At 42.2% G+C, this 21,285-nt stretch overlaps 2 protein-coding genes across 8 annotated transcripts in view; one reads left to right on the forward strand and one right to left on the reverse strand.

Moving 5' to 3' along the window:
- The window catches only part of LOC129711974 (volume-regulated anion channel subunit LRRC8A), a 31,220-nt gene extending 11,025 nt beyond the window's left edge, over positions 1–20,195 (reverse strand). The window contains exons 1-2 of the mRNA XM_055660056.1: positions 20,050–20,195; positions 9,640–9,763 (exon numbers count right to left, since the gene is read on the reverse strand). The gene's annotated coding sequence lies outside the window, so the exon portion shown is untranslated. The remainder of the gene's footprint in view (positions 1–9,639; positions 9,764–20,049) is intronic.
- Positions 20,196–20,223: 28 nt separating this feature from the next.
- LOC129711975 (kynurenine--oxoglutarate transaminase 3-like) overlaps positions 20,224–21,285 on the forward strand; it is a 31,019-nt gene continuing 29,957 nt past the window's right edge. The window contains exon 1 of one of the 7 annotated variants that reach the window (XM_055660061.1): positions 20,224–20,314. The gene's annotated coding sequence lies outside the window, so the exon portion shown is untranslated. Of the gene's footprint in view, positions 20,597–21,285 lie in introns of all 7 variants that reach the window. The other 6 variants (XM_055660059.1, XM_055660058.1, XM_055660062.1 and 3 more) reach the window with 6 other exon arrangements.

The following is a 21,285-nucleotide window of genomic DNA, read 5'->3' on the forward strand; positions in this document are numbered from 1 at the left end:
TACAGGAATGCAGATTGACCCCGAGTTACTCCGGTCTTTTTCATAAACCAGCATCTGCAGTTCCTGGTTTCTCCATTATGCAGCTGATGCTTCCATACATGGACTGAGATGAAGCTCCAAGTCATCATCATCTCATTTACTGAAAGATTTCAGAGAATGAGGTTTACATTTAACACATAAAAAACGGGTTCAACTGTACATCGTTGCCCTCTGGGAACAACAGGCCATGTGAAGCTGGAATAAGTACACCACTTCCCATATTTAGGGAATTACCTTGTAAAGAGAGCCATTGATTATGAAATTCACCAACTACTTCAGTACACTAGCAAAGAGCATTTGGCTGCCTGAGTGAAAGAGCACTTAAAGAATCAGGGTTAAAGTGATCCTTGGCCTGCTGAGCGCTTGCGACATGTACTCAGGAAGTGGCGGCGCTGTTGAACAGCTGCAGTTCGTCTGCAGTCCGCCGATTTTAATTTTTTTGTTGTTTTTTTTGTCTTATTTTAGTTAAATTTTAGTTTATTAGGTTGTGTTATGGGGGGGGGGGGGGGGGGGGGGGGGGGGGGGGGGGGGGGGGGGGGGGGGGGGGGGGGGTGTGAAACATGGTTTCTTGACTCTTCCTTTGGGGGAATGCGACTCTTTTTGTCGTATCCCCCTTCTCTGCCTCCGTCTGCGCTGAGGCCTAATGGCAGAGCTGGGGGCCTCCAACCGACCTCGAAGCTCTGGAAGCAGAGCCAGCCAGGACTCACCAACACTAGGCTGGCCAAAAACGGAGCTGTGGCGGCGTTCCGGCGCTCCGGTGGCGGCGGCACGACTCGGGGCTGAGAGGGTGCTCCGGTGGCTGAGGCGGCATGACTCGGGGCTGTGGTGGCTTTCCGGTGGCTGAGGCGGTGTTCCGGCGGCGGCGACCTGAATCCGGGGCTTGGCCGCGGGCCAGTGGACGTCATCGTCGGGAGCTCGCAGGTCACAGGCTAGTGACCCGTTTTTACGGAGCTCCCGCGGCAACAGCTGCGTCCGCTGGACTGGAGGGCGGCAGCTTCGACCACCCCGGGCCGCAGAGCTTGAACCGGCCCGTTCGCGGAGCTCAGTTGAGCCGCGGGACTGACTACCATCGCCCGGTGGGGTAACAACATATCGCCTCAGCGCAGAGGGAGAATAAGAAGGGAAGAGACGGTGACTTTCAGACTTTGCCTCCATCACAGTGAGGAGGTGCCTGGTGAACTCACTGTGGTGGATGTTAATTTGTGTTTATTGTGTGTTTTGTTATTTATTATTATATGTATGACTGTAGGCAACGAAATATCGTTCAGACCGAAAGGTCTGAATGACAAATAAAGGAATCTAATCTAATCTAATCTGACTACAGCAGGCACCTTAAAGCACCCGAGAGCTGCATCCAAAACAGGGCCTGCAAAATGTTCTAAACTCCCTGGCAGGATAAGTGAACCAATATCAGTATCCTTCTTCAGGCCAAATCCTCAGTTTTGTTGGCCAGGTTCACTCAGTTGCCTTCATAAGAAGATCAGATCCTTCACATGACTGATATCAAGCTCTCAAAACATGCATTTGAACTTAGATACAGAAAGATATTACCAGATGGATAGAAGATTATGCACAGGTGCAGTGATGTACAGGTACAATGAAAAACCTGCTTGCAGCAGCATCACAGACTCAGACAACATACAAACAAATTATACAAGGCAGTGAAAAGAAAGACTGCAACAAGACGACACTGGGTCAAAACACAATTAGAGAATAGTTTCATGGTAGTGCAAGAGGTATCAGTAATGCTCCTTAGGACTGTGCAAATTGGTTCCAAGAAACTAATGGAAATCTCAATGCCTCCTTGACAAAGTTTAACATCTCCAGTCACTCATGGGAATCCTATAATAACTCAAAATGAAATACATTCAGGAAGGCTTTGAATGCCTCAGGTCCATTCATCAGCAATACAGATCGCCAGCTTAAAACATCCCCCAAACAGATGGCAATTTTTATTTTTTATTTTAAATGCTTTACATATAATACTTGGAAATGACTTTTCCACTTCTGTAATGGCAGCTGGGCAAACAGATGACTTTTTAGTATCTATCAAAAACACAAATTCTCTGTAAAGATTTAAAAAAAAAAGAATCTCAGAGCTGGTGAGAAAGATAACAAAAGTTTTCTCTCATCTGGTACCGATCTCCTGTCTTCGGAATAAGTTCAAATACGAGCTAGTGGAAACAACAGCTTTTTGTACATGCATTCGGTTCAATTTACCAGTCCTTTAGATTCTCGTTTAAAGTGAAAGACAATTCTTACATCACCATGATCCCAGGATTGAGGAACAATGTGGATGTTATTTACACATCTGTATATTTTGTAGATAATTTAAGGAATGAAACCTTCTCAATGTGGATGTAAAGATTCAATTCTGACAATAGATCTGAAGAAAGTACAATATTTCATCTGCAGATTTGTACCATGAAGCTAGAGGAGTACAAACAGCTGATATACATTCATACCTTTTGATCTGTTACGAAGATAGTTGTAGTTTAACCTGTCACGTTATGGCAGAAATCCCAAGGACAGCAATAGCATTATAAAGTGTATGTGATGTTCATTCCTGGGTGATATGCACAGTTATGCAATTTTCAAAAATCAGTCATGTTTCAAAATGTTAAAATCTTCAAAGAAAATTGTACTTGGCTTGAATCCTACACAGCAGCTTTCTATTGCCAGTAACCAGGCTTTTATAAATATCTTTCCAACAAATAACTGTACATCAGATAGGACCCATTTGGATTAAAGTTGTGTGTTTGAAGGTTCTTCAACCGTTTGCAATTCACATCATTTGAGAATTCTTTTGGACTAAACAACAACATTTAAAAAACTAAAAATAGCAAAAAAATATACATCGCAATAAATCATCACACAAAACACACAATAAACAAACTAATGGTTAAAAGTAGTCTTGACCAGACCCCTGTTATGACTATGATAAAATGCAAAATTAAATTTAGCAATGCAAAGAAGCCAGGTTAAGAGTTGTTGAGAAGGGTAAGCTTGTTTATTGGCGAGGCTTGAACTCAAACAATTCTTCTGCTAATTCAATCTCGCTTCAGTTGCCAAGACTTCACTTCAATAAACCAAGCCAGGTTTTCCCACACAGCACATTCAATGAGACCAGTATAGATTCAGTTTCTAACCAACAACATGGTATTATACAGTGCCACAGAGCACTTGGCCAGTCACGTGGACATGAATACACTAAACACCACCACCCCAACTGGCCCTTGCACTGCAGCAGTACCAGTAAATAATTATGGAGAAGTGCAGAATTAATTTAAAAGCATGTAATACAGTTAAGGGCTGTCCCACTTGGGCGACCTAATTGGCGAGTTTAGAAGAGTTTGAAAAAAATAACATGTTGAAGACGTCCTTCGACTATGTTGAAGACTAGCTTCGACTATGTTGAAGACTAGCTTCGACTAGCTTCGGGAAAATTGGACACCGAATAGTGGAGAGTGAAGACGACCTCCTTCGACCATGATGAAGACTATCTACGACTACCTTCGACCACCCTCGATTATCTACGACTAACATGCCGACCTACTACGACTAAACCTATTAGTAAAAAAAGTATCGATTTTTCCCATGGCGACCTTTTTTTACTTGCGGGCATTTTTTAACATATTGAAAAGAACGCCGCGACCTAGCTGAGGCCTCGAGCACGTGGACCACTCTCGAGAATGAAGGAGTGGTACGAAGACCTTCTGCGACTTTGTGTCGACCATGCTGCGAGTATGAGCCAAGGGCAAACTCGCCAGAACTCACGGATTAAGTCGCCCAAGTGGGACAGGCCCTTCAAGTTGAAACACCAGTGCTACTGCACAAATAATTAATTCCTATGAAAACACTTTTTTTTTTAGGAAATAGTTTTGTTATTTATTTCTATAATTTGAAAGTAACAGATATTCAAACTACAATGATAATCTGAAACAGAATCATATTTAGCTTTTTTTTTTAAAAAAGATTGAAACATTCGCTCAATTAATTCTTTCCATTTAGAAAAATAAATATAAATAGGAAAAGGCCTGGAACAGCTGGAGTTCAGAAGTAGTTGAAGTAACCCAATTTCACGACCTAATTCACGACCTCTGGCGAGTTTGCCCTTGACTCATACTCGCAGCATGGTCGTCACGATGTCGTAGGTAGGTCATAGCAGGTTGTGATGCTAGTCGTAGGTACTCGTGGCATCAAGTAGGTCGGGTCGTTTTTTCAATATGATGAAAAATGTCCATGAGTAAAAAAAGGTTGTGAATTAGGTCGTGAAAGTAACAGGCCCTTAACCCTCTACACCTGAATATTTTAGGAGAGGTTGTGGACTGACTTCCAACTGAACATCTGTTTCTTTCTGCTTGCTTCTTGTGCATTTAAATATGAATCAATGTTTCAGTAGAAATAGTTTTTTTTTTTAAAGCAAAACTGTTCAAGTAACTGCTAGACTCTTCAGCAATAGCAAAGTATCCCAGAGCCTGGTGTACCTGACGCTTACAGTAGAGGGTTCGAAATCAAGAGTAATCTGCAGCCAAACATTAACCATGTGTTTGACTCTAAACCTGTGCTTACACTTTTTCGCCAATCACATTAACTCTCATTCCTCCATCTCATTCTTAGCACATGACCTTGTTCCAGTAATGCTCAACACAAGCCCAGAGCATCCCATCGCCTGATTTGATGATTCAGCATCAGTTTCAGTCATTTCAGATAACCAGTTACATCACTCATGTATTTCACTTTTCCACAAGTTTTGTTACCTCTCACTTAGTTGCATGAAATCACAAATACTCCTATTTATAAATAGGTAAACCCCCTCCACAACTGGACCCTCAACCTCCTAGCTCACTGGCTGCAATCAGAGAGGATAGGCAACATCTCTTCTATGATAATTCTCAATATCAGTGCTCCACAAGGTTACGTTCTCAACCCCTTAATATGTAGATAGACACAAAAGGCTGGAGTTACTCAGTGGGTCAGACAGTATCTCTGGAGAAAAGGAATAGGTGATGTTTCAGATAGAGACCCTTCTTCAGACTGAGAGAAAGGGGAAAGGGAAATAAGAGATATAGACAGTGATGTAGAGAGAGATGTAGAATAAATGAATGAAAGATATGCAAAAAAGTAACGATGATAAAGGAAACAGGCCATCGTTAGCTGTGGCCTAGGTGAAGATTAGTATAGACAATGAGAGTCAACAAGACGACTTTGAAGCTGGTAGGGCTTGGATGGGGGGGGGGGGGGGACCCCCCTCTCGGATGCAAGAGTTACTTGAAGTTAGAGAAATCAAAATTCATACCACTGGGATGTACGCTGCCCAAGCAAAATATGAAATGCTGTTCCTCCAATTTGCATTTGGCCACACTCTGACAATGGAGGAGTCCTAGGTCGATATGGGAATGGGAAGGGGAATTAAGTGTTTGGCAACCGGGAGATCAGGTAGGTCCAGGTGGACTGAGCTAAGGTGTTCAGCGAAACGATCGCCCAGTCTACGTTTGTTCTTTATCTGTCCACATCACCATCTATATCTCTTGCTCCCTTTCCCCTGACTCTCAGTCTGAAGAAGGGTCTCGACCCAAAACTTCACCTATTCCTTTTCTCCAGAGATGCAGTCTGACCTGCTGAGTTACTCCAGCTTATTTGTCTATCTTCGGTTTAAACCAGCATCTGCAGTTCTTTGCTACACACATTAAATACATAGCCTACACACATGAATATAGGGCTAAATTCTGCTCCAATTTACAAAATTTGCAGATGACAAACAATGACAAGATGGAATACAGAGTCAGCAGCATTCTGTTAAGACAATAATCTCTCCCACAACATTAGCAAAACGAAGGAGCTGGTCAGAAAGTGGAGTCCATATCATTGGTGTCCATATCAATGGTGCTGAAGTGGAGATGGCCATGAGCTTCAAATTTGGAGGTGCAAATAACACAATCAATTTGTCCTGGTCCAACTAATGCTAAAGCCATGAAAGCACATTAATGCCTCTATTCTCTCAGAAGGCCAATAAAATTCAGCATGTTTTCAATGACTCTTACCAATTTCTATAGATGCACCATAGAACGTGTCCTATCCAGATGCTGGTATAGCAATTGGTCTATCCAATTCTGCAATAAACTGCAGATGTGTAGGTGTAGCTCAGCCCATTAAACAAACCAGCCGCCTATCCCCCCCATCAACTCTAAATGCATCAGGAGAGCAGCCAAGGACGTTTTTCTCCCCAGTCATTCCCTTTTCTCACCTACTCCTAATCTCACTTAATCTAAGAGACTATTTTTGCAAACTCATGTTCAGCCATTGGTTGCTACCTATAATCCAGTGGTGGAGCAAACTGATGAAATCAAATTTGGCAGAGAACTCCGTACTCACTTCCATTCTTTGGGAACGACTAACTTACCAGTCTTTACTTAGTTGCCCGAGTGGCTGAACAATATACAATGAACTATTATCCACTAAAAGCTTCTGTTCTGCAGCAGTGCTTTTCAAAGCTTCAGGCACTTTCACTTGTAACAAAAGTACTGGCACTGCAGCATACACAGAGACTAAAGAAATTATGTAATATGATCAAACTAAACTATGCAATAGAATATGGTGGATACATTTTACTGTTCCAGACCAAGACAAAGGCTAAATTTCCACTAAAGAATGTTCAAACCTAAATTAGGATACACAAAATAGACAAGTGGGAAAATACAACAGCTGAAATGGCACGTAACTAGACAAAGTTAATAGGATGCAGTCTCAAGAATTACTGCTCGTCTCAATGCACCCAACCTGAGACGGCCAAGGTCTCCAGCTCTCAATCAATTATCTAACGCAACTTCATGTGCAGATTATATGAACAATGCAGGAAAGTAAGTAATTCTTATCTTATTTTAATTTCTCAGCAAGAACGCATTGTTATGATTTAAGAAATAATCTAAAGCTTGCGATGACAGGAACAGCAGCACAAAAGGGGAAGGATATCAAATCTGTTTCAGAGCATGAATAAAATTACTTTTGATATTCTGTTGAGAGGATTATACTCTAGAAACTATTTAATTTAATACTCTTGGCACACAATCTGCAATACCATTGTTAACTTTTTACAAGGAAGGCGATGAAAGAAATTTCACATACCTAAAGTGGATTCTCAAAAAGTGACATTGGATAAATTATTTATGTCCTTTGAAACAGATAGAAGTCCAGCCAAAATCTCTGGCTTGAGAGATAGAATTACTTTACCTCATTGTGGATATTTCATTAGGAATCAGGAAACCACATCTTTAAAATCGCTGAGTGACCTGAGCATTATGCAATCTCATCTGCACTGAAGTCTCACCAGCTGACTAGCAAAGGAATCAGTAAATCAAGTGATTAATGAGAAAAATATTTCATAACTCAAAAATACTCAGAAAGATAAGACTGGATTTATTCTCTCCATAGTTTAGACGAATTTGTGGCGATAACATTGATTTGTACAAAATTCTTAAGCGACTTGAAAGGGTAGACACAGAGTGGATGAAGACCAAGGGCCACACTCAAAATATGGGTTGGCTATTTAAGCCAGAAATGACAAGAAATTGCTTCACCCAGATACCAGTAAATCCTTAGAATTCAAGAGGGCTGTGAAAGCTCAGGTGTCGAGATTGTTTCAGAGATCAGATTTTGAGATGGTAAGCAAATCAATTATATGTTCAGTGCCAGGAAATGGCACTGAGGTAACAGATCAGTCACAATCTTATTGAATGATGGAACATGCACAAATATAATAGACAATAGATAAAACACTATAGGTGCAGGAGTAGGCCATTCGGCCCTTCGAGCCAGCATTGCCATTCAATGTGATCATGGCTGATCATCCACAATCAGTGCCTCATTCCTGCCTTCTCCCCGTATACCCGGACTCTGCTATCTTTAAGAGCCCTATCTAGCTCTCTCTTGAAAGTATCCAGAGAACAGGCTTCCACAACCCTCCGAGGCAGAGAATTCCACAGACTCACAACTCTCTGTGAGAAAAAGCGTTTCTTCGTCTCCATTCTAAATGGCTTACCCCTTATTCTTAAACTGTGGCCCCTGGTTCTGGACACCAACATTGGGAACACGTTTCCTGCCTCTAGCGTGTCCAAACTCTTAATAATCTTACGCGTTTCAATAAGATCCCTTCTCATCCTTCTAAACTCCAGAGTATACAAGCCCAGCCGCTCCATTCTTTCATTATATGACAGTCCCGCTGTCCCAGGAATTAACCTTGTAAACCTACGCTGCACTCCATCAATAGCAAGACTGTCTTTCCTCAAATTAGGGGACCAAAACTGCACACAATATTCCAGGTGTGGTCTCACTAGGGCCCTATACAACTGCAGAAGGACCTCTTTGCTCCTATACTCAAATCCTCTTGTTATAAAGGCCAACATGCCATTCGCTTTCTTCACTGCCTGCTGTACCTGCATGCTTACTTTCACTGACTGATGAACAAGGACCCCCAGATCCCGTTGTATTTCCCCTTTTCTCAACTTGACACCATTTAGATAGTAATCTGCCTTCCTGTTTTTGCTATCAAAGTGGGTAACCTCACATTTATCCACATTAAACTGCATCTGCCCACTCACCCAACCTGTCCAAGTCACCCTGTATTCGCATAGCATTGTTCACACTGCCACCCAGCTTTGTGTCACCTGCAAATTTGCTACTGTTACTTTGAATCCTTTCATCTAAATCATTGATGTATATTGTAAATAGCTGCGGTCCCAGCATCGAGCCTTGCGCTACCCCACTAGTCACTGCCTGCCATTCTGAAAGGAACCCGTTAATCCCTACTCTTTGTTTCCAATGATCGATAAGATATTTATTGTTTCATATCCTGTTAAACTAAGTCATTTCCTAATTGGATTCAAGTAGCTTGCAAACTGGTGGCCAATTTCAATTGTATACCTAGACATGCAAATTATTGGAGTACCATCTAAATATGTATAACTAGCTCATGGTGACCCAAATTTAAGGTATCGGTCTACAATAGTTGACAGTCTACAAGAATTAGATGCATTGTTCACTTAGATTTTAGAAACAGTAGTGATGACCTTGCTGTTACATAGTTGACCATAAACTTGAATCAGAGTCATAGTTATTGAGCTGTTCCCGAGTCTGGTGGGGCACACTTTCAAGCTTTTGTGTCTGCTGCAGGTGGGTGTGGAGAAACATAGAAAATAGGTGCAGGAGGAGGCCATTCGGCCCTTCTAGCCTTCGAGAGAAGGAGGAATGACGAGGGATCTAGATCCCACTGTAAACTTAGATATTCTTCCTCGCAGTCCACCATACCACTAATTTTGGCATCACCTGCAAATTTACTAATAATGCTAATTACATTATTATTCAAATTATTAATGTAGATACAACCAACAGTGGATCCAGTAGAACTCCACAGATTACAAGTATGTAACAAGGCCATTTTGCGCAGAGTTTAGTTTAATCTCAGAAATAAAAGGTTCCCATAGGAAACTTTCACTGTTATCAAATTATTTCCATGCTCTATTTGTAATTAGTCTATTATGGTTGTACACAAAGCTGTTTTCTCTAAATTGTCTTGTGCGGTATTTCAGCTATTTTCTCACTCACCGTGTTGCTGGCTGTTATCTGTCGTCAGATGTTCTGTGTGTTAAGCAAACAAGCTTTTCTGCTGGATTCCCACCAACTTTTGGCACCTTACTCTCTCTCTCCGCCATAGGAGCAGTTGCTGGCACTGAAAGGCAGAAGAAAACCCAGTGATGAAATGGCAAAGTAACATAAAGCTTAGTGTGAGTTTATGACACGACTGCACAGAAATGTGCACTTTACCCAGCCCTAAATATCAGGTACACAGGAGAGATTAGAGGCACTGTTTTCTTTGCGAGATTGTGGACAGTGTTGCTAATGGGAGGATTTTATTCTTTATTCTTTTCCTCTGTTTATTATGAACCAAACAAAAATAAACCCTTCGACAGATTTAAAAAATATTTAAACCTAAAGCATTCTAGAATATAATTTTCTACTACTGAAGTATGTACCTTGTATATATCTAGTGCAGCAGTAATCCAGAACATTGATACAAATATTTCAACACAGCATATCACACAGTATGGTTTATTATTGTCACACACATCCAGACACAGTGAAAAGGTTTTGTTTGCATACTATTATGTCAAATCTAACCATATTATGCATCAGTACAATCAAGCCATATACAAATATAACAGGTAGTGCAAAGAGAAATTTACCAGAGCAGAATATAGTGTTACAGCATTGTGGCACTACATTTCAGGAGAAAAAATACAATGCTCTCATTGGAAGATCAGACTATACCCTACCCTACACTTTAAGCTATATATAGCTTAAGAGCGGTACAGCAGTAGAGTTGCTGCCTTACAGCTGTAGAGACCCGCGTTTGATCCTGATTAGAGGTGCTGTCTGGAGTTTGTACGTTCTTCGTGGGTTTTAATCGGGTGCGCCGGTTTCCTCCCAGACTCCAAAGACATGCAGTTTTGTAGGTTAATTGGTTACTGTAAATTGTGCCATGATTGTAGGATAGTGCTAGTTACGAGGTGATCACCTTTCGGCGCGTGCTCGGTGGCCCAAAGGGCCCGTTTCATGCTGTATCTCTAATTTCTAAACTCTTATGGGAGCACCATGCAGTAGTCTGATAATAGCAGAGATGAAGCTGTTCCTGTTGCTTTCTAGCGTGTACTTGGAAAAGCAGACACATAAAATATCAGGATACCAAACAACACACAAAGCTTGAATTTTTTTTTTTTAAAACAGCTGACAAATCAAGTTCCCACATCAATCTTTTCTATTTGCTTTATTGCAGATGTCAAGCTGACAACTTGCCTCTCATTTACAATATTTAACTAGTTTGTTACAAGCACATGCGAGTCACATTATTCTAATATCCTGCAGTTGTAAAATTCTTCATAAAACTGTTGCTTATTCTGAATTACTGGAAAATGAAAGCAATCACTTACATTAGCCATTGAGTTTTTTGAACTTTCATCAAGATATTTATTCTGACAGGTTAAGACCAGAAATATGAAAATACCCCACAGGCAAAACAGATTGCTTACTTTTACAGGTATTAATGGAGTTCATTAAAAACGAGAACAAATGGAAACCAAATTATTCAAATGTGTGTGAGCAGAGAAAAAATAAATCACTAGTTATTTACAAGATTCTGATTGTCGGCCTAAAGCAACAAAACCAGACTCTCTTTTTCAAAGATGGCGGCTGTGGAAGATGAAGGGAAAAATGTGCGGATGTGAACTCTCCTCCCACAACTGCAGAATGCACCCTGAAGTTCAGCGGGACATGGTGACCTTGTCGCACAGAAGTGGTGGGGCAACTGCTGGAGGTGATGGACGGCATGTTTGTGGTGATCATGGTGTTGGCTGTGGCGCCGCACTAGAGCAGCTGGATTAACGAGCAGCTGCATGGAGCGGCGGTTGAAGGAACCGACAGCATCATGCTCGGCCAGACGGAGCCCCACTTCATTGACCCAATGTCGGCAGGACACCAGGCCTCAACATGAGAAAATAAGAAGTTGCATATCTTCTTGGGCCAATATTAGACTTTTCAGAGACTTGGAAGTTGTAAGAGGGTGCTGGAATAGGGCTCACTGCATGCCGTTCCAGAAGAGAATGGACTGCACTCATGTATAGTGAGATTTGACTGGAAAACACACAGAACATGGATTTCAGTGCATCTCTACAAACATGCCAATAAATAAACTAACAAACTACACCACATTCTGAAATACTGAATACATTCAAAGTCAAGATTGGGAAGCTTTTGATCTATAGGATCAGGATTATAGTGACTAGGTAGGAAAATGAAGCAAAGGCCATGAACTGATTAGCTATGAAATTATGGAACATTAAATTATGGAACAGCAGAGTAGGCTTGAGAGCTCGCACACAGAGGAGGAGAAGGGAGGGCCAGAGGCAGAGGAACCCCAGGCAGTTGAAGAGGTGAACACGCTCTGGAGGCATGATCTTCCCTTCTGTTCAAAGATACCATGAAAGTTAAGGGTAGGAAGGAAGTTTTACTTAGATCATTGATAGCAAACTGGCAGGTAAGATATATTTTAGGTTATTAAAGACTAATTGGATTGCTGTGTATATTCAATAGTCTCTAAAGCTCAATGTTAATTCTAAGGTTAAATAAGTAAGATGAACCAGAAAGCAGACCAAGATGAAGATTCAGTAGCCTATTTAAATATCTTAAACATTAAGGTTTCTGCACATCTAACAAAAGAAAATCTATACTAACAGCCTACAACTGGCAAATTCTATTAGATAACACTGAGCTGCATCTTTGGGCGGCTACCTTAATGTCGGTATGGTTTATAATCAACATTCTTGTATTTCCGTTTCATACGGTGTGAAAAATGCTTCTGTACAGAAATCAGAGCTTGAGTCTTCATCCTACAAACATACACCTTCAGCAGAATGGATCATTTCTAGTGTGGGGATAAATGAGATTACAAAATGTTTTAATGTGGTTGATGATTAAGCTGTACAAATCCAAAATCTTCAACAGAATTTCAAACTAGGTAAATATTAACATGCAGATTACTTACTGCAAAAAACTTTTGTGTTAAGCTGCACAGCAAGTACTTATAAGTGTTCCAGATTTTATTAATAGTCTCAAAGTTACTTTATGCCAGGAAGGAAAGGAACACAATTCCATATACGCCTTCATTTTCAAAATGGATATCCTGAAGTGGTCTGTTTTTGCAGGGCTGGCTCATAGTTACATCTCTACAATGTGACACCTCCTGATGTTCTTGCCTTACTTGTCATCTACCCAACATAAACCTTTTCCAAGTTGCATGGAATGAAGCCGTTTAAGTGTTGCATATTGTAGACATTCAATTTCTATACTGCTGACAATAGGTGCAGGAGTAGGCTTCGAGCCAGCACCGCCATTCAATGTGATCATGGCTGATCATCCCCAATCAGTACCCCGTTCCTGCCTTCTCCCCATATCCCCCGACTCCGCTATTTTTAAGAGCCCTATCTAGCTCTCTCTTGAAAGCATCCAGAGAACCTGCCTCCACCGCCCTCTGAGGCAGAGAATTCCACAGACTCACCACTCTCTGTGAGTAAAAGTGTTTCCTCATCTCCGTTCTAAATGGCTTACTCCTTATTCTTAAACTGTGGCCCTGGTTCTGGACTCCTCCAACATCAGGAACATGTTTCCTGCCTCTAGCGTGTCCAAACCCTTAACAATCTTATATGTTTCAATGAGATTCCCTCTCATCCTTCTAAACTCCAGAGTGTACAAGCCCAGCTGCTCCATTCCCTCAGCACATGACAGTCCCGCCATCCCGGGAATTAATTAACCTACGCTGCACTCCCTCAATAGCAAGAATGTCCTTCCTCAAATTAGGGGACAAAAACTGCACAGAATACTCCTGGTATGGTCTCACTAGGGCTCTGCACAACTGCAGAAGGACCTCTTTGCTCCTATATTCGATTCCTCTTGTTATAAAAGCCAACATGCCATTCACTTTCTTCACTGCCTGCGGTACCTGCATGCTTACTTTCATAGACCGATGTACAAGGACACCCAAATACCGCTGTACTTCCTCTTTACCCAACTTGATGCCATTTAGATAGTAATCTGCCTTCCTGTTTTCACTACCAAAGTGGATAACCTCACATTTATCCACATTAAACTTCATCTGCCATGCATCTGCCCACTCCCCCAACCTGTGCAAGTCACCCTGCATTCGCATAGCATCCTCCTCACAGTTCACACTGCCACCCAGCTTACAAATGTGTCATCTACAAATTTGCTAATGTTACTTTGAATCCCTTCATCCAAATCATTGATGCACATTGTAAATAGCTGTGGTCCCAGCACCGAGCCTTGCGGTACCCCACTAGTCACTGCCTGCCATTCTGAAAAGCAGGTGAGCTTGTGTGTTTTTTATTTGTTGATAAGTTCAGCCACTTTCTTGCAGTAAAGATAGAAAAAGATTTACAGCAGGCAAAGCAAGAGTCTGGAAACTATCGGGAGATTTGGATTTGAATGTAGCATGTATGATTACTAAGTTTGCAAATGACATGAAAACCACTGTTGTTGATAGTGAGAGGATAGTGAGTCTTGGGTTAAAGACGGCTATTGATCAGTTTGTAAATGAGCCAACGTAATGGCAGATGAAATTTAATCCCAACAAGTGATGCATTGCAGGAGGTTTATAAAGTGTAGCATATACATCAGAATTAGCAGGGCTCCAGAATAAGTTGTAGAACATAGGAACCTTGATGTACAGGCCCATTAATCCATGTGGTGGCAGCATAGGTGGTTGAGATGAAGAAAGCAGCAAATGAGACACTGGACTTCATTGTACAACTTCTAAAAACTTTATTTAAACCCAAGATAGACACGAAGTGCTCTAGTAACTCAGTGGGTCAGGCAGCATCTCTGTTGAAAAATGCTAGGTGAAGTTTCAAGTTGGTACCCTTCTTCAGACTGAAAGTAGGGGGGTGGTGGGTTGAAAAGAGAGATGGCTCTTCTTCCCCCCTCCCCAGCCCTTTCTTAAGCTTGAATTGGCTGGAGTATTATTTGCAGCTCTGGGTACTGCACCAGAGGAAGAGTGTAAATACACTGGAGAGGGTGCAGAGGAGATTTGCTAGGATATTGTCTGGGATGAAATGTTTCAGTTGAAGAGAGACTGGATACACTGGCATTGCTTTCCTTGAAGAGAAGGGCGTGAGGGCAATCTGATCAAGGTATGCAAAGGAGCATACGTAGTATGGTTAGTGAGAAACTCTCCCCATCATGGATGTCTAAAACAAAGGGCAGAGGTTTAAGACGAGTAAGAGAGCATTGGAGGAATTTTTTTGAAGACCTCAAGGGGTAATGGCAATTTGGAACACACTGCCTGAAAGGCGAGCAGTTATTATTTTAATGTTGTAGTGATTCAAATGAATCACTGCAACATTAAAAGCAGCTAACAATGTAAATGGGATAGTATAAAAAGCTATTCAATAGTCAGCATGGACATGATGGGTCGATGGCCTGTTTCTGTGCTGTGTGACCTTATGGCCATTTACTTTAAAAAGGTAAAACTCCTCTGCACCATCTCTAGGGCAATCATGTTCTTCCTATGGCACGGCATCCAGAACTACAAACATTACTCCAGCTGAACTAGATCTAACCAATGTTTTTATAAAGCTGTATGATGATCTTGTACCCTATGTCACATTCTACTTAAAAATAAATCTCAAGTTTATACTCAATTCTACCTTTTTTTTTAGTGTGTCATCCATATAAATTTTTCCAAGATTCAATAAATTATGTTGCTCCCTTACCTGTATGTCTGCTTCAAGCAGGCGATCCCTGTCCCTCCTCTTCTTTTCCAACATCCTTAATTACATTTAACAATCTGATGGGGTTGTCTCTAGAATGGTTATCTTTAAATCATCTTTTAGCTAACAGCCTGAAATTTACTCCTTTATCATGGTAAAGTGTTCTACGATTAGAGTCTAGCTGAAAATAGGCCTCATCTGGGATAGAACTGCAAGTCTGAACCCCCATACGATGTCATCACTACTGCATCCATTACTGTTGTACAAAGTGGCCAAAGAACCACTGAGATGATATGCTTCTTTGATCTATTATGCATTTATCCATAGAGGCATAGAGGTGAATATAAATCGGCCCCGACTCCTCATCACAAGAAAAGCCATACATCCACTAAACTATTGTTAAAATGATATATTTAAACAAAGAGCAAATCAAACTTAATAACAAAACTTCAGGGATAAATTTAATGTTAAAAATTCTAAACAATGCAAAAACAGGGTGGGTGGCTGCTTGAATGCTCTCTTAGACCTTGACTCCTGTGTTTTGTCATCAAGCTCACTACAACTGAACAATTACAATCACAAATCTTGGCAGTGGAATACAACACAATAGGAAGAGTCAAGTAAGCGAAGTATGATTTCAATGCAACTTCCTCTCATATCAGACTATCAGTCGGCTTCAATCTCCGCTATTTCTTCAATATTCTAATCCCAATCCACAGATGGATACGGCTTTTCCATTTAGAACAGGGACATTTTTAAACATTGTCTGTAAACCTTGCCTTGAACTTATTGTTCCTGTACACTACTGCGGCATTCAAAAGCTCCATTGACAAGTCAAAATGGAAATTTTAAGATGATTAAAAATAGTTTGCTTTATAAAAATGTACTGATGTGTTGTCATGAAAAATATACTAAACCCCTCATTTGATTTATTTAACAAAAAACACACAAAAAAGCCAAGACTCATCATTTGTCACTAAGTTGTTGCAACTACCAACATACATATAGCCAATGTACCTTAATCATGGCTCAGAACACACTCCGTTGAACACTGAAGGGCAAATCCCAAACGTACAACTTCCACCTTCCATTAAAATCTGGACATAATGTGTTATTGTCATTGCTCAATGTTAATTTATTTCAACTTCTTTGGTGCATAGGTCATTAAAAAAATTTGATTACTTGTAATCTCCTTTTGTTGCCCTAAGAAACAGGGCTGTCAATATTTCACAATTTGGAAGACACGTAAGCCACATTTGGAGGAGTAATTTGTTTTTATGTATGCAATTGCAAATTTGGCTAAAAAAAAACCCAAAATATTTCACAGCTCTTGGTCGTTTCTTCCTGTTTATAGATATTGTTGTAAACCAATGCATAACAATTCAAATATGCTGCAAAATCCTGTATTAATATACCAAATGAAAATACTTCAGCAAGTCAAACCAGAACTAGAGCAAGCCAAATAGCAGGTGGAGAAACACAGTACATTTCCAATTATTCTTACTACAACATGAGCATGCAACATAAGTTTTTAAAATGAACTTGCCTGTTTCAGATTTGGTATTAATTTGTAAAGGACTTTATCACTTTCAAATAATAGTATGTGCAAAATATAGTTGGACTTAATTTTCTCCAATGAAATAACCAATCATTAAAATGTTGGATGACCTATTTACAACACAAGGATTCCCAAGTCGGATCCCAGATTCCAGATAATTGCTCTGCTCACACGGAAGCCACACATCAGCTCATATAAATGGCACTGAGCCAGCCAACTGCAACCAAGACCCCACAATCAGTCCACAGTCACCAATGGAAAGACTGGAGTCCTGGTACTCAATGTACACGTTTCATTAATTCTCAGCCAAATCACTGGCTGCTTGATGATGAATACTGCTAATATGATGTATATAACTGCTGCACTAAACATCTTCTTGCCAATGGCTATGTTCACAGCCCAAGGCATCAACATTTTGTTGAAGAAATAAATTTTGTCAATACAGATTTCCCACAGGGGATTGAGATCAATTACTGAATGTGAGGCCAACTGAATTAACTTGAAGATATATTAACCATCAGAGGTTGATTTTGAAAAAAGAGCGAGAGCGAGAGAAAGAAAGATATTAATTTGACCAATAAAATCCAACCCATTACTCAGTGAAGGGTGCTCTATTTCATAAGACAATATCAACAAAACCTCAAAACCACAGTTCCCACAAACTAGATTCTGATTACCAGAGCAAAAGATAAAGTACTGGAGAAACTCAGCAGGTCAGGCAGCATCTGTGGAGAGGACAGATAGACAATGTTTCGGGACACTTTTCAGACTCCAGAATCTGTAGCTTCTTGCGTCTCTCTCTTCCAATTGCCAGAATTATTTACCATATCCAAGCCTCCCAACTACAAACAACTCCACAAACCCATTGACAGTCGCCACACGACACATATACAGTCAGTCCTTTTCATTGAAGAACATTGGTCTTTGTCTAAGACGGCAAAAAATTGCAGAGTGTTGTAAATGTAGCCTAATCCATCACACAGACCAGATTCAGAAAAGCAGCCAACATCGTTAAAGACTTGTCCCATCCTGATCATTCCCTCTTCTCCCTGCTCCCATCTGGTAGAAGGCATAGAAGCTTGAAAGCACATGCTTCAGAATGGTCCTTCCATCAGCAGGGTATTGTCTGATTCACCTCTATTCCATTGTGGACATTGGACTTTGTCTAATGAACTGATGTGCTACGATGCTGAGAACTATATTCTGCAATGTGTATCATCTATTTTGTTCTATCTATTTTACTTGAGTTTAACTTGATTGTATTTATATCTGTTATTATCCATTGCTTGGATAGCATGCAAAACAAAGCTATTCACTGTACCCCAGTATAAATGACAGTAGTAAATCTAAACCTAAAATAAACATTGAAAAGTTTCAGCTGTAGGCTTACAACAATGAGTGACCCATTTGTTTTGCTACAATCAACAGACCCAGTAATCCCCAGAATAACCATCTACGCTTTGGCTGCAATGGTCATTCCAAGCTCCCGGTTGCATACCATGACAACTTCCCTTACCATTCCCACAACAACCTGCCCATCCTTGGCCTTCTTCATTGCCAGGGTGATGTCAAATGTAAACTGGAGGAACGACACCTTACATGTCCATCATCCTACATCAATCTACCTCGCGTCTACTAGCCAGTACGTCCTCCCTTCCTCTTTATATTGGCTACCTTCCCTCTCCACTGTCAATCCTGATGCAGGGTCTCAACTCAAATTCCTTCCACCTTTCAGATGCTGCTCAACCTGTGGAGTTCCTCCAGTGGTTTGGCGCTTTTGAGCCAGATTCCAGCATCTGTAGTCTCCATTCTATTTCCCTTCCCCAGAGTATGGTGCGCTGGTCATTTGCCTGACTCTAGATTGCCAGCCATTCCCATTCCACCAGATCTCGAGCTATTAGTCACTCTCCTTCACCAGTGTCCCAGCCGATCCCATTCCCCAGCCAGGCATTCTCACTCTCCAATGTCCCAGCCATTCCCTCTCCCCAGTTTCCCAGCCATTCCCATTCTCACTCAGCCGTTCCCACTCCCCAGCCATTCCCATCTGCACTCCCCAGCCATTCCCTCTACCCAGTGTCCCAGCCAGCTATTCCCTCTCTACTGTCCCAGCCATCTATTCCCTCTCTCTAGTGTCCCAGCCACCAGTGCCAGCCATTCCCTCTGCCCAGTGTCGCAGCTATTCCCTCTCTCTACTGTCCCAGCCAGCTATTCCATCTCTCTACTGTCCCAGCCAGCTATTCCATCTCTCTACTGTCCCAGCCAGCTATTCCATCTCTCTACTGTCCCCGCTATTCCATCTCTCTACTGTCCCAGCCACTATTCCATCCCACTGTCCCCAGCTATTCCCTCTCTCTACTGTCCTGCCAGCTATTCCCCTCTCTACTGTCCCACCATCTCTCTACTGTCCCAGCCTCTATTTCCATCTCTCTAGTGTCCCAGCCAGCTATTCCCTCTCTCTACTGTCCCAGCCATCTATTCCCTCTCTCTACTGTCCCAGCCATCTATTCCCTCTCTCTACTGTCCCAGCCATCTATTCCCTCTCTCTACTATCCCAGCCATCTATTCCCTCTCTAGTGTCCCAGCCAGCTATTCCCTCTCTACTGTCCCAGCCATCTATTCCCTCTCTCTACTGTCCCAGCCAGCTATTCCCTCTCTCTATTCCTATTCTCTCTACTGTCCCAGCCAGCTATTCCATCTCTCTACTGTCCCAGCCATCTATTCCTCTCTCTACTGTCCCAGCCAGCTATTCCCTCTCTAGTGTCCCAGCCAGCTATTCCCTCTCTACTGTCCCAGCCATCTATTCCCTCTCTACTGTCCCAGCCATCTATTCCCTCTCTCTACTGTCCCAGCCATCTATTCCATCTCTCTACTGTCCCAGCCATCTATTCCCTCTCTCCACTGTCCCAGCCATCTATTCCATCTCTCTACTGTCCCAGCCATCTATTCCCTCTCTCTACTGTCCCAGCCAGCTATTCCCTCTCTAGTGGCCCAGCCATTCCCATTCCCATTCCCATTCTCATTCCCCAGTCATATCCAAAGATACTAGAGTCATATCCACTCCCCAGTGTCCCAGCCATTCCCACCCCCGGCGCGCTGCCTCAGAGAAAGGGACCGGCTCACCGTTCTCGCCGCTGCCTGTCCCAGGGCTCGGGCTCGGGCTCCTGCTGGCCGCCACGACCCGGGGCTGCGGGGCTGCGGGTCTCCGGCGCTGCCTGTCCCGGGCTCCCTCCCTCCCGTCACTCCGGCTGCTCTGAGGGGGCGCCGCGTACCCCGCACAAAAACATCCCCCACCCCGCCGGAAGTGTTGCGAGCTCCCGCCGGAAGAGGCGTCGCCGCATCCCCGTCCGCAAAGAAACAGGGCGACGTGTAAAACACAGAATAAACTGTAAGCGGCGGCGGCCGGGCGCGATAAGGGAGTCGCGGTAGGTCTCTTAATGTGGGCAGAAGCGAGGGGCTGCCAGTGTGAACCACTCGGCTGGTCCGGCCAGCCCCATAGAGACGCCCTCAGCTGGGGGTGTTACACTGCGGTGGTTCCCCGAGTGCCAAACCCGAACCCAAACACCACTGGTCCTGGCACCGCTTGTCAGTCAGTCTCAACAACACGGCAGTTCCCTGAGTACCGGCACCAACACCAACACCAGGTCGGGTGCCGGGGAAACGAAGCCCTGTAAGTGGTTGGTTCGTTGTAAAACACCCATGATACTAGTATCCGACAAGCTGGGAGGGGATGGATTTTATGTGTGTTTATGGGTCAATTTAATTATCTTTCAAATTATTGTACTAATTTTTAGATACACAATTGTGGAGGTTTGGAGTGATCACCTTTTGTAGCAGGAGAGGACAGAAGAATAGTATTTGTCATTATGTCACGCAATCTATTTAAATCCTCTCTCTCTCCCATCCCCCTGTATTTTTGGTTCCCAGATTTATATGCTGCTGGACATCCAGAAGTAAACAAGTGACTCAGCAAATTAGCCGATAATTATGGACAAAAGAACAAAGTTTATGTCTCAAAACGAACTCCAATGTTATGACAGCATGAAGGACGTTTATGCTTTGTTGATTTGAGACTAAAGTCCATGCACCTGTCTGACGCAGTGGGAAGTGCAGTACTCCTGTTGTGCATTACTTTTCACCTTTACTAGCAGAGGGGAATTGTAGAAAAGGAAATTGATACGACATTGAGAATAAAATGAACAATCAGTTAAATTTGACTGTAGTAAGTTAAGAAGACATATGGTATGCTTGACTTCATCGATTGAGGCATGGACAATAACAGTCAGGAAGTCAATGTGCAGCTTTATTGGACCTTGTTTAGTCTGCATTTGGAGTATTGCTTGCAGTTATGGTCGTCCC

The sequence above is a fragment of the Leucoraja erinacea genome, chromosome 31 (genome assembly GCF_028641065.1).
Source record: "Leucoraja erinacea ecotype New England chromosome 31, Leri_hhj_1, whole genome shotgun sequence".
Taxonomy (NCBI): Eukaryota; Metazoa; Chordata; class Chondrichthyes; order Rajiformes; family Rajidae; genus Leucoraja; species Leucoraja erinaceus.